Here is a 9,497-nt window from a genome sequence, read left to right on the forward strand (position 1 = left end):
ATGTTCTTGCCAGCACTTATCCTAAAGGTCTTTTCTCAGGATATTATTCAAATCTGCATGTGTTCATATCCAGCATGTCTATCAATGTGTGTCCTTTGTTCTTATGTCATTATTTTTACAAACAGGAACAGTTTCAGCAAATAGCATTCATCATTTCAAAGCTAACCATCATTTCCATAAGCTTCCCCCTCTCCTTTTAGCCTCAGTGACAGGCAGTCAGTACTCTCATCAGTTTCAATATATATAAAACCCAGTTCCAAGCATCAAAGAAAGAAAATACACTTATACGTGCAGGTTGCTTTCTATGAGGAAACTATTAACAAGAATATATGATAGATGGTCATATATTTAGCATAACAAGAGGGATAATGTCAAAATAAATAACTGCAGTCTTTTAGTTTAAGAGATACAGTGAAACTCAAGGTAATAACTACAGTCAATTGAGAGACAAATTACAGCCGTTTCCTGAAAACATGAATTTTCTTGCACAGATAAGAAACTGTAGGAAGAGGAAATGCACAGTTCTCTTTGTGAAAACTGTCTTCAGGAACAGTTGCAATATAAACTCCTTATCAATTTTACTTAGAAACAAATTATTAGGGTGGAGCACAGCTAGAAACCCATAAAAAGAACAGAGAAGTTTTATGAAGTTCAGTTGGTAAACAGCTGTTAATCAGCTGCTCCTACAGGAACAATCCAAGCCTATTTCTCAATTCACTCTTTCAGTGAGATATTTCTCTGAATGGTGTTGAACAACCTTTCCTAAATCAGGTTCCACACTGTTGTAGCAACACATAAAGTAGCAAGAAGTGACAGGAGTGGAATGATCCTCTTGGTAGCACAGAAACTCAGAAATATCTGCTCCTTTAGTCTGGTGTTTTAGACAATGCAACTTTCAAGGGGAATGCTTAATTCTAGTGCGTAAGTCTAACATATATGTTATATAAATTCTGAACCTAATATGGCCACCAGCATCTAACAGATGTCTTTGTTGTGGCTTTTCTTTCTTCACACTTCTTGCTTACTGACATGCTTAAATCACAATATGAAAATTAATAAATTTAAAAGGAAATAATAATCCCCCATATAACAACAACAATAATAATCCCAAACTAACCCTCCTACCACCAAAAATTATTGATAGTTTAGGTCTCTATCTGATACCTAATTCTCTTTTATTTTTTTCAACAATGTATGCATGGTAACACAATCTGGAAGACTCTAACAGTAATGATGCACTCAAAAAGACCATCATAATCCTAATATGGTCTGTATAAATTGAACTTGATCCAAAGCTGCACTATGAGAAATTGTTGTTCCTCTGGCCTTAACACTACCTAGTCAAGACTATCAGTCAAGGATCAAGGAATAGCCAGAATCAAGCTCTTAACTGAGATCTAGAACACTGGAGAACACAAGTAACTGAAGCTTCAATTTAAAACAATTCTAATTAGGAAAGAAAAGATATTCTTATCTTGATAAACTGGAAACCAATTTACTGCTCCTGATGTGGTGTCCTTGAATCTTTTTTCTCTACAGGTGTAAATACATAGGGTACACAACACCATATATACCAGAACTGTTTATTAATTGTAGCTTACAATCAAACAAGAAGTTGGAGAAAGCACTGCCTTTTGAGAGGGAGCTAAACAGAACAAATGCATTTTCCTACCTAATTTTCCTTCGAGACTCTCCAGTACTACAGCAACATCTCTGTAAGACTCAAGATTTCATGGTCTTCCTGTTTACTTCTCTCCAGAGGAGTGTCTGAAAGTAGCTTCAGTCCTTGTTCTTGCAACAGGTGAACTGTTTTTTTTTGCCAGTGATGGGAGTCACCTAAAAATATTGTTATACAATGAATTACAACTGTGAAGGTCCTTCCTGCAGAAAACAATTTATGCTTTTGACTAGAAGGGAGAACAAAGAAGGATTAAAATGGTCCTAGAGGCAAACTCAGTGATTCAGAAGTCAAAGAGAAGGCTGTGACTGGAGATGGGTACACTTTGGAATGCACCTGTATGTGCATATAGGTATGTGAGGATTCACAGGTATTTAAACATACTCGTTTCCTTTGCATGTCCAATAATGACAAATGACCTTGTGTCAGTGAAACAGAATTTAATAATTTCCACCCTCAATGACCTATTCTTTACCCTGCATATATACCACATATACAATTTTATTGTTTCATAGTATTCAGTGCTAGAGGAAAATGCATTCGTTATTATTAGATATGACAATCAGCCTTTGCTGTTAAAATCACAGATATCATTCACAGTATTAATTTAATCCTTGCAGGTTTTACTTTATTTTGACCCACACTCTTAATCTGATGGTGATATCTGCTTTTACAGTTCAAATGTGGACACAATGAGATACAGAACACAGAAGAGATGCAGGCAAAGGAAAATAATAGAGGAAAGATAAGAAACCATGACAAGACTCTTCAAATTATAACATACAGAGTTAAGAAATGCCTTGAGATGTTCTCAACAAACAGCAACCATATTTCATTTCATTTCACATCAGTGAGGAAGACCAAGCCTGAAAGTGGAACATACACATTTTGTCAGACAAACACATCTGATATCTTGACTGAGAACATAAACAAATTTTTCACCATTTAGCAGTTGCTGCTAGACACATAGTAGACTTGTTCTTTGTGGTTTACAGATTTTTTTTTTCTCATGTGTTATCTTTAAACAGAATTTTTCACTCATTCAACTTCTTTTCTTTACAAATAATTCTATTGGGATTTCTAGGAACCTAGAAGAGGCTATACCATTTTGTATTTTTGCAGTAGGTGTTAGACTTTGCAACAATCTCTTTTGTCATTATCACATTCCATAAAGCCCTGAAAAAAATAATAAGCATCTGTCTGTTAATTCTGTAGAGTAAATGACAAACTAAACAGCTAGAAGAATATCACCTGAACTGAAAGAAAATCAGTATGTGAGTTGTGATAGGCCATGATCAAGAGGAATAAAGACAGTCTGTGACTGACCACCACCACCACAGAAAAAGTTAAGATCTAAAGTCTTCCTAATGATTCATATGATAATACAAAAAAAAAAGTGTTGAATTTTACACACACATTTTCTATTTTCTGAAATAAAAAACCCCACAAAAATCCTCCAAAGCAAAGAAAATAAAATACAGTGCAATGGGCTGTGAAAGGGCTTTTGCAGATGAAAGAAAATTATGCAAAAAATGGTGTTTAGAAATCCAGACTTTTTCATTTCCCATCCAAACACAGGGTTTGGACAGATGTCTTGAGGCAGCATTAAGTTTGGCATTTGAAGAAGATAAGTATCTCGTTTATAGTAGTAAGAAAGAAGCCTTTAACAGATAAGAAAATTCTGCTACTGTGGAACAAATGAGATGTTCTAAAATGGTCCTTGTAACAACTAAATTATTGTTTACCATGCGAAACTTTGCAGTCATAAATGATCATGTGTCTTAGCCATGGTCATTTCCTATAAGACAAAAAGAAAACTAAGACCAAAACAGAAACCCCAAATTTTTATGTTGCAGATAACACTTTATGTAAGAAAAAGGTTAATGATATGCATGGGGAAGTCGAATAAGCTGTTATCAGCAGCTGGTCATGGATAAAAACTGTATAGTATGAAATGTTTATCTTAAGCAAGAGCAAGACATGACTACAATATAAAAGTATTGGGATTTTTATTTTCTTTTAAATAATCTGTTTAGACATTTGTGGAAAGTCTGCAAGAGTATGTGTTTTAAGATATCTTGTAGTCAGCATGTCTAAAGCTTAATATATAAAGCTGTTCATACAATTTTTTACTTAAATGCTCTTTTGTTTGAAGGTGCAGGTTCCCTTCTTTTTTTAAAGGCAAATAACAAAACCTGCAATAGTGATATAAAATATGAGAATTTTGGACAGTGTTCACAAACAAGAACTGAACATCTCTCCCCTAATTCTATTAAATTATTTCCCTCAGCCTATTTGATTTTCAGAATTTTTTTCCTTTTAACACTGGAAAAATGGCAAGGTGCTGTAGAATTTTTGACAGAGCTGATTTCTTTAGTCTTCTACTTGAATGGAATTTCTTAACATAACTTAGTAGATTATGATTTTAAATCTCAAAGGCAAGCATAGAGTACTTCTGCATAAATAAAATTGAACTAAGAATTTTCTGGTTTTTATATAAAGATGTCTGAAAGTCTCTGAAGCCTTTACAAGAGCTATATTTATTTCAGGTACTGAGTGCTTATTTGAATGTTTAAAAAGAGGTTATAAATAAGTTTAAGTAGTTTAGTGGTGTACATTTTTCTTAGAAAATATATCTTAAAAGTGTTTTATTGACTTCAGTAAGTGTGAAATGATTGAATCTATAATGAACAGTTTATGCTTGAGCGTACAAGGACCCTAGGTATTTATAAATGACAGGTCTACAGAATACCTATGAATGAAAATGACCCCAGGTAACTGAACACTGCTTTTGCAGCAGGTATATACACAGCCAAATAATGAAATGAAACCCACAGAGGACTCTCAAGATATTTGACATGAAGTAATTTATGGTTACTCCTGGAGTAGAGAAAGTGACATTCAGATTTCCTACAGATCTGTTACAGGCTACAGAAAAACTTGTATCTAAAGCAAGGCAATATAATGCTATTTTTAATGTATAACATGCAATATGTACATATTATGTGTGTAAAATTAGGTATGTACAGCAGTGAGAGTATTAGGCTGTCTACTAGGTTCATAAGTTTATTTGACACAGAGCACGGTACGATGTAACACAAACCTTTTTTTCTACTACAAATATTCAGACACACTGATAAGTAGTCATGACTCATTCATGTGACCTGACATCAGATGGATTGTTTTTCAGATACTATATTATATATGTGTGCTCAACCTGTCAGCCTGCTAGGCAGAATCACTACTATGAGAATGATTACATTTTCTTTTTAATAACTCAGCATTGTAACACTGTCCAAAGGCAGAAAAAATTCTCTTCTCTCCCAAAAAATAGCTCTCTGAACAGAATATAGAAACTAAAAAGCCTTCCCTTTAGGCTTCACTACCTAGATTTCTCTACTCTTTTCCCTTTATGAGAATTCTTTCAGACTTTCTCTTTTTTAGACTGAACATAGTGCTGATTGTCACTCTCACTGAACTCCTCGCTGTGACTGTGCAGCAGCAGAGATCGCAGGCAGTGATCTTAGCTAAATGAAGACTAATGCCCAGATTCAGGCTAGACAACTCAGGTCAGTATTCTGGCAGAAGACATACAAGTTTAAAGTCTTTGAGCCCGCAGAGAACTGCAGGGAATTCCCCGAGAATCAAACAGTTTTTTACAGCTGGATCAAAGACACAACCATAATGAGACAATTCAGCCACTGAGTGTTCTACACTTACACACTTCTTTTTCTTTTTTTTTGCTTTTTTTGCCTTTTTTTTTTTCCAAAAGAAACATTTTTCTTTTTCTGTTTTCATTTAAATTCTCTTATCACAAGCTCTTCAATACCACAAATGTTGGGGCTGCCAAAATCTCAGATTTTTTCTAATTGTGATATAAGTGCATGATGCAGAATGTGCCATGCATAGAAACATATGGCCTTTCTAATATGAAAGCTGTTGCTGCTCCTTTCAGCATCTTGCAGGGACCTCTCTGTTTGCTTACTACTCCAGAACCCGGCTGTTCACAGACTCGTCAATGGCAAACGATTCTGGGGTCCTTCTAATCTCTTTCAGGGACCCCACATTATTCAGTCACCAGATCATTTCCATGCTGGCCTCATCACCCAGGCTTCTTTATTTAGGCAGTATGACAAGTAGAAAATGAAGCAAAATCAGGTGAAACCAATCCAACCCCCCTTCCTGTTGACCAGGCAGCCACCCATTACAGAGTAGGCACAGAGGAGCTCAAGTCATCTAGTGCTCTCCGTATATTAGAGAGGGTTATTTATATTGTGCTTATTTATTATTAACTTTCCACCTGGCATTTATAGGACATTTTTGCTAAGTGGTTGCACTTGCTAATCAGCTATTACAGCTGCCAGGATGCAGCAAGAGCAGGCAGCTTCTGCCATGGGAGGTAATGGGGTGGCAGGCAGTGGCAGCAGTGCAGGGAACACATGGGATGGACACACAGAAGCAGCTCTGCAGTGGTCATTTAGTTCAGCCAAAAGTCCAGAACATCAGGTAGATCTATAGTAACGAGGCATGTCCAACATCAAGCTAAAAAGTCATAAAGTCACCTGCAAGCTGGGCCCTGGGTCGGAGTCAGGGAGGCACAGAACTCAGATACCAGAGAGATGTCAAGGGTGAGAGCCTGAGGTTAAAAGCCTCTCCCAGGTGCAATGGGTTAACAGAGAAGCATCATCAGAGTTTTCCCTGAGTCCAAGCAGCTGAACCCTGGGGGCTGTAGTGAAGGCACTCACGGCCCTGAAAACATCTAATGCTTTCAAGAACTGGATATAAGAAAGCATTAAAGCAGATCAGATATAAGTAGGTCAACCATGCTTGGCTCTTTTTCCTAGTTGTACATGTGCCTTTTATTTGGCAGGCCACTGAACTGCAGCCTCCCTGTTTCCTTTTTACTCCACTAACAGCTAAACCTAAACTTGTTCCCAGGCTCACAATGCTGTTCTTTACACATACAGCTGTCATTGCTGATAAGTCACTTATGACTCACATCTGCCTGTAAACGTGCTGTTTTCTTCCTTCCATGACAAAATGTAAGTCAGTGTTTCTTCAGAAAACAGGAATAGACAGGTAAGTGAAAGGAATGGGTATATACATGTGCACACATATTTGTGGCTATGTGGGCATGTGAATATCTGTTTTCAATTACTTTAAACTCCCCAGTGAATTCTTATATCTGAGGAGCTGAACTTTCATAAGAGTGTAAGCTGTGTTGGTACCACTAAGTTATTGGGCTGGCATCACAATCTTTATCAGATGCACAACTTTTACAAATTATAATTAAGGATAGTACTTATTCTTCATTCTGAAATTATTTGGTATATGTGTTTAAGTCTTTCTGAAGAACTCTCTCTTTTTTTTTCTCTTTTTTTTTCTCTTTTTTTATTTTTGAAATGAAACAAAGAACTATCTCATACTGGGTTTCTGTAAAGAGTTCCCCATAGTCAGTGGGGTCACTTGTTGTATTGCAATGCAGCGAGGCAGCAAGGGCAATGTCTGATGTTATGAGCTCATGGTAAAAGAGGCGTGCGAAACTGGGACTGAAGATTTGCCTGCTTCCCGTTCAACTTCTGATTACATTGTCATATTTAATTTTTTATCAAGTCTGAACACAAACCTCATGATGGAAGAAGAATGAAGACTGAGTTTAAGTAGGATATATTTCTACATCCACATACTTGAGCAAAGCATCATGGGGTAACAGTACAGTTATCTGAAGAAACTGATGCATATTTTGTTTTACTTTCCCTTAGCTACCAGAATTAAGAGTTATACTACTTTTCTTTGTTATACCTTGCTTGCTTCTTCATTCAGATTCTATAGTGACATTTAAATGAAAAAAATACTATCAAAGACAAGGCTTATTTATTACTCAAGTAAAGGTCATGAACTCTAACTTTTCTTTGGTTTTGGCTTTAATTTTTTTTTTTAACCTGTTATCTTTGGATGTTTAAAAGAATGAGTGGAATCTTTGTATAAATATTTATATACAGTAGACTGAATGCACAGATAAATATTGTTTCATAATAAGATTCAAGGTTTACAGCTTAGCCAAATAACTGAGGAAGAATATCACAGAGGAAAACCTGACTAAAATAAATTATTTTCAGTCCACACAAGAAGATAGAATCAAATTATCAATGGAAATTGAAAGCATCTCTTTAGAGAGGGACAGGATTTGAGAACAGAGGAGAAATTTCAAGTGCGTGGGTTAGAGAAGATACTAAGGCCTAGAACTATACTAAAGTTTGTGGACAGATAGAAGTTGACATAAGAGAAAAAACAAGAATGATTTTTGAGGGTAGCTCATTCAAGATGATCTTCTAAAACAAAAGTAGGGGAAAGGTGAGAAAAGAAAGGGTGAACCTGTAGACTAAATCTCTCTTTACTTCTGTGAGCAGTAAAGACAGAAACTGGAGCTCAGGAAAAAATCATATTTTCATCAGTGTTGTGGACCTTCCTGAGGGCTTAGCAATGGTTGTTATTTGCAGTCTTTGCTTTGCCAAGGGTTCTCCCCATGTGTAAGTATCTTAAAATGGCCAGTTTTAACAACATGCTTTTTCATAGGGACAAGGCAGTGAGATAAAGTGAACTAAATTATTGCACATCAGAAATTCTGCTATATTTTTGCACTTAACATCTTATCTACTCTTAGAAATTACAGGACATTTCCATTTAAAAAATACTATTTTCTCTACCATTATGCTAATTATCCTTTGTTCTTGAAGTACCTGGGATAATATACTTGGCTTAATTTTTGTCCCTTGTGTAATCTTGTAAGCTAGAATTCTTAAGAATAAATACATCTATAACCATGCATTAACTTGACCATTTTAAAGAGTAAGATCTACTACCTAGAGGAGCTTCTGGGCTAAAGTAAGGGCAGCTTCTGACCATGGAGATCCTGAAATATTACAAACCCTATTCAAGAGGAACTGCAATCTAATTGACATGCTCTATAATTGAAGTCTAGTTATGTATCAGTGGATAAATGAAGCTTAAAAATTAATCAAGCAAACAATAAGTGAGAAAAAAAATCCATTTGCCTTGCTTGGAAGAGTAAATCTCTGATGATAATGGCTTGTGTGTTACAGAAGGTCCAAGGTGCCAGGATGAGGAGAACCTGTTGCCTGCCAAACATGCCCAGGGATAGCTTATTTTCCCAAGATGTCTGGCAGAGCTTGAATCTCTAGAGACTTCAGATTTTAAATTACATTTTTACTCTGTGTGGTCCTTTCTTTACTACTGCTGACATTGGATAACATGGTACATTAACAATTCCCACAGCAGCAGCAGGAATTTTTGGAGGCAGGAATGAAATCCACTGCACTATACTGTCATGTTCCAAACCTAAAAATGTCTCTCAACAATGTTTTTTAAGAAGGAATGGTTAAGTGTAAAAAACTGGCTGAAAGGGAGTCACTGTTATCTTTTATGTTCCTGTGTACATTACAAATTACATATATAATATAGTACTACAAAGATCTCCCAAGTGAAAAGAAAAAAAAAAAAAAAAAAAAGAAAGGAATACTGTGGAGGACTTTATTTGATCTCACAAACAGACTGTAGCCATGATCTAGAGCACAAGAAAACAAAAAAGTTTGAATGAAGGTTATAAGATACAAGAATAGTTTGTCAGGACGCAGGCAATCGTGGGTTTAGAGAAGTTATTCATTTTTCCAAGAGATAAAGTAGGTTGAGATAAAAAAACCCAACCCTTTCTGCGTCTTTTATGAAGAAATTTCATGCACAAGTACAGTATTTACTTACAAGGGAAATAAACCAAGCTTATAGCTAGCAGCTATAAGGA

General features: G+C 35.9%; 2 long non-coding RNA genes across 3 annotated transcripts; one reads left to right on the forward strand and one right to left on the reverse strand.

Moving 5' to 3' along the window:
• Positions 1–1,697: 1,697 nt before the first annotated feature.
• LOC138107368 (uncharacterized) lies at positions 1,698–6,286 on the reverse strand. Its single transcript, XR_011149452.1, has 3 exons — positions 6,241–6,286; positions 2,463–2,544; positions 1,698–1,836 (listed from the first exon to the last, which is right to left on the reverse strand). It is a non-coding gene; the product is annotated as an uncharacterized lncRNA (long non-coding RNA).
• An 89-nt stretch (positions 6,287–6,375) lies between these two features.
• On the forward strand, positions 6,376–9,194 carry LOC138108546 (uncharacterized). 2 transcript variants are annotated; one of them, XR_011150003.1, is made up of 3 exons: positions 6,376–6,490; positions 6,617–6,757; positions 7,092–9,194. It is a non-coding gene; the product is annotated as an uncharacterized lncRNA (long non-coding RNA). The 2 variants fall into 2 exon arrangements; XR_011150002.1 differs by having other exon boundaries at positions 6,646–6,757.
• The last annotated feature ends 303 nt before the right edge of the window (positions 9,195–9,497 follow it).

Source organism: Aphelocoma coerulescens, chromosome 3 (assembly GCF_041296385.1).
Source record: "Aphelocoma coerulescens isolate FSJ_1873_10779 chromosome 3, UR_Acoe_1.0, whole genome shotgun sequence".
NCBI lineage: Eukaryota > Metazoa > Chordata > Aves > Passeriformes > Corvidae > Aphelocoma > Aphelocoma coerulescens.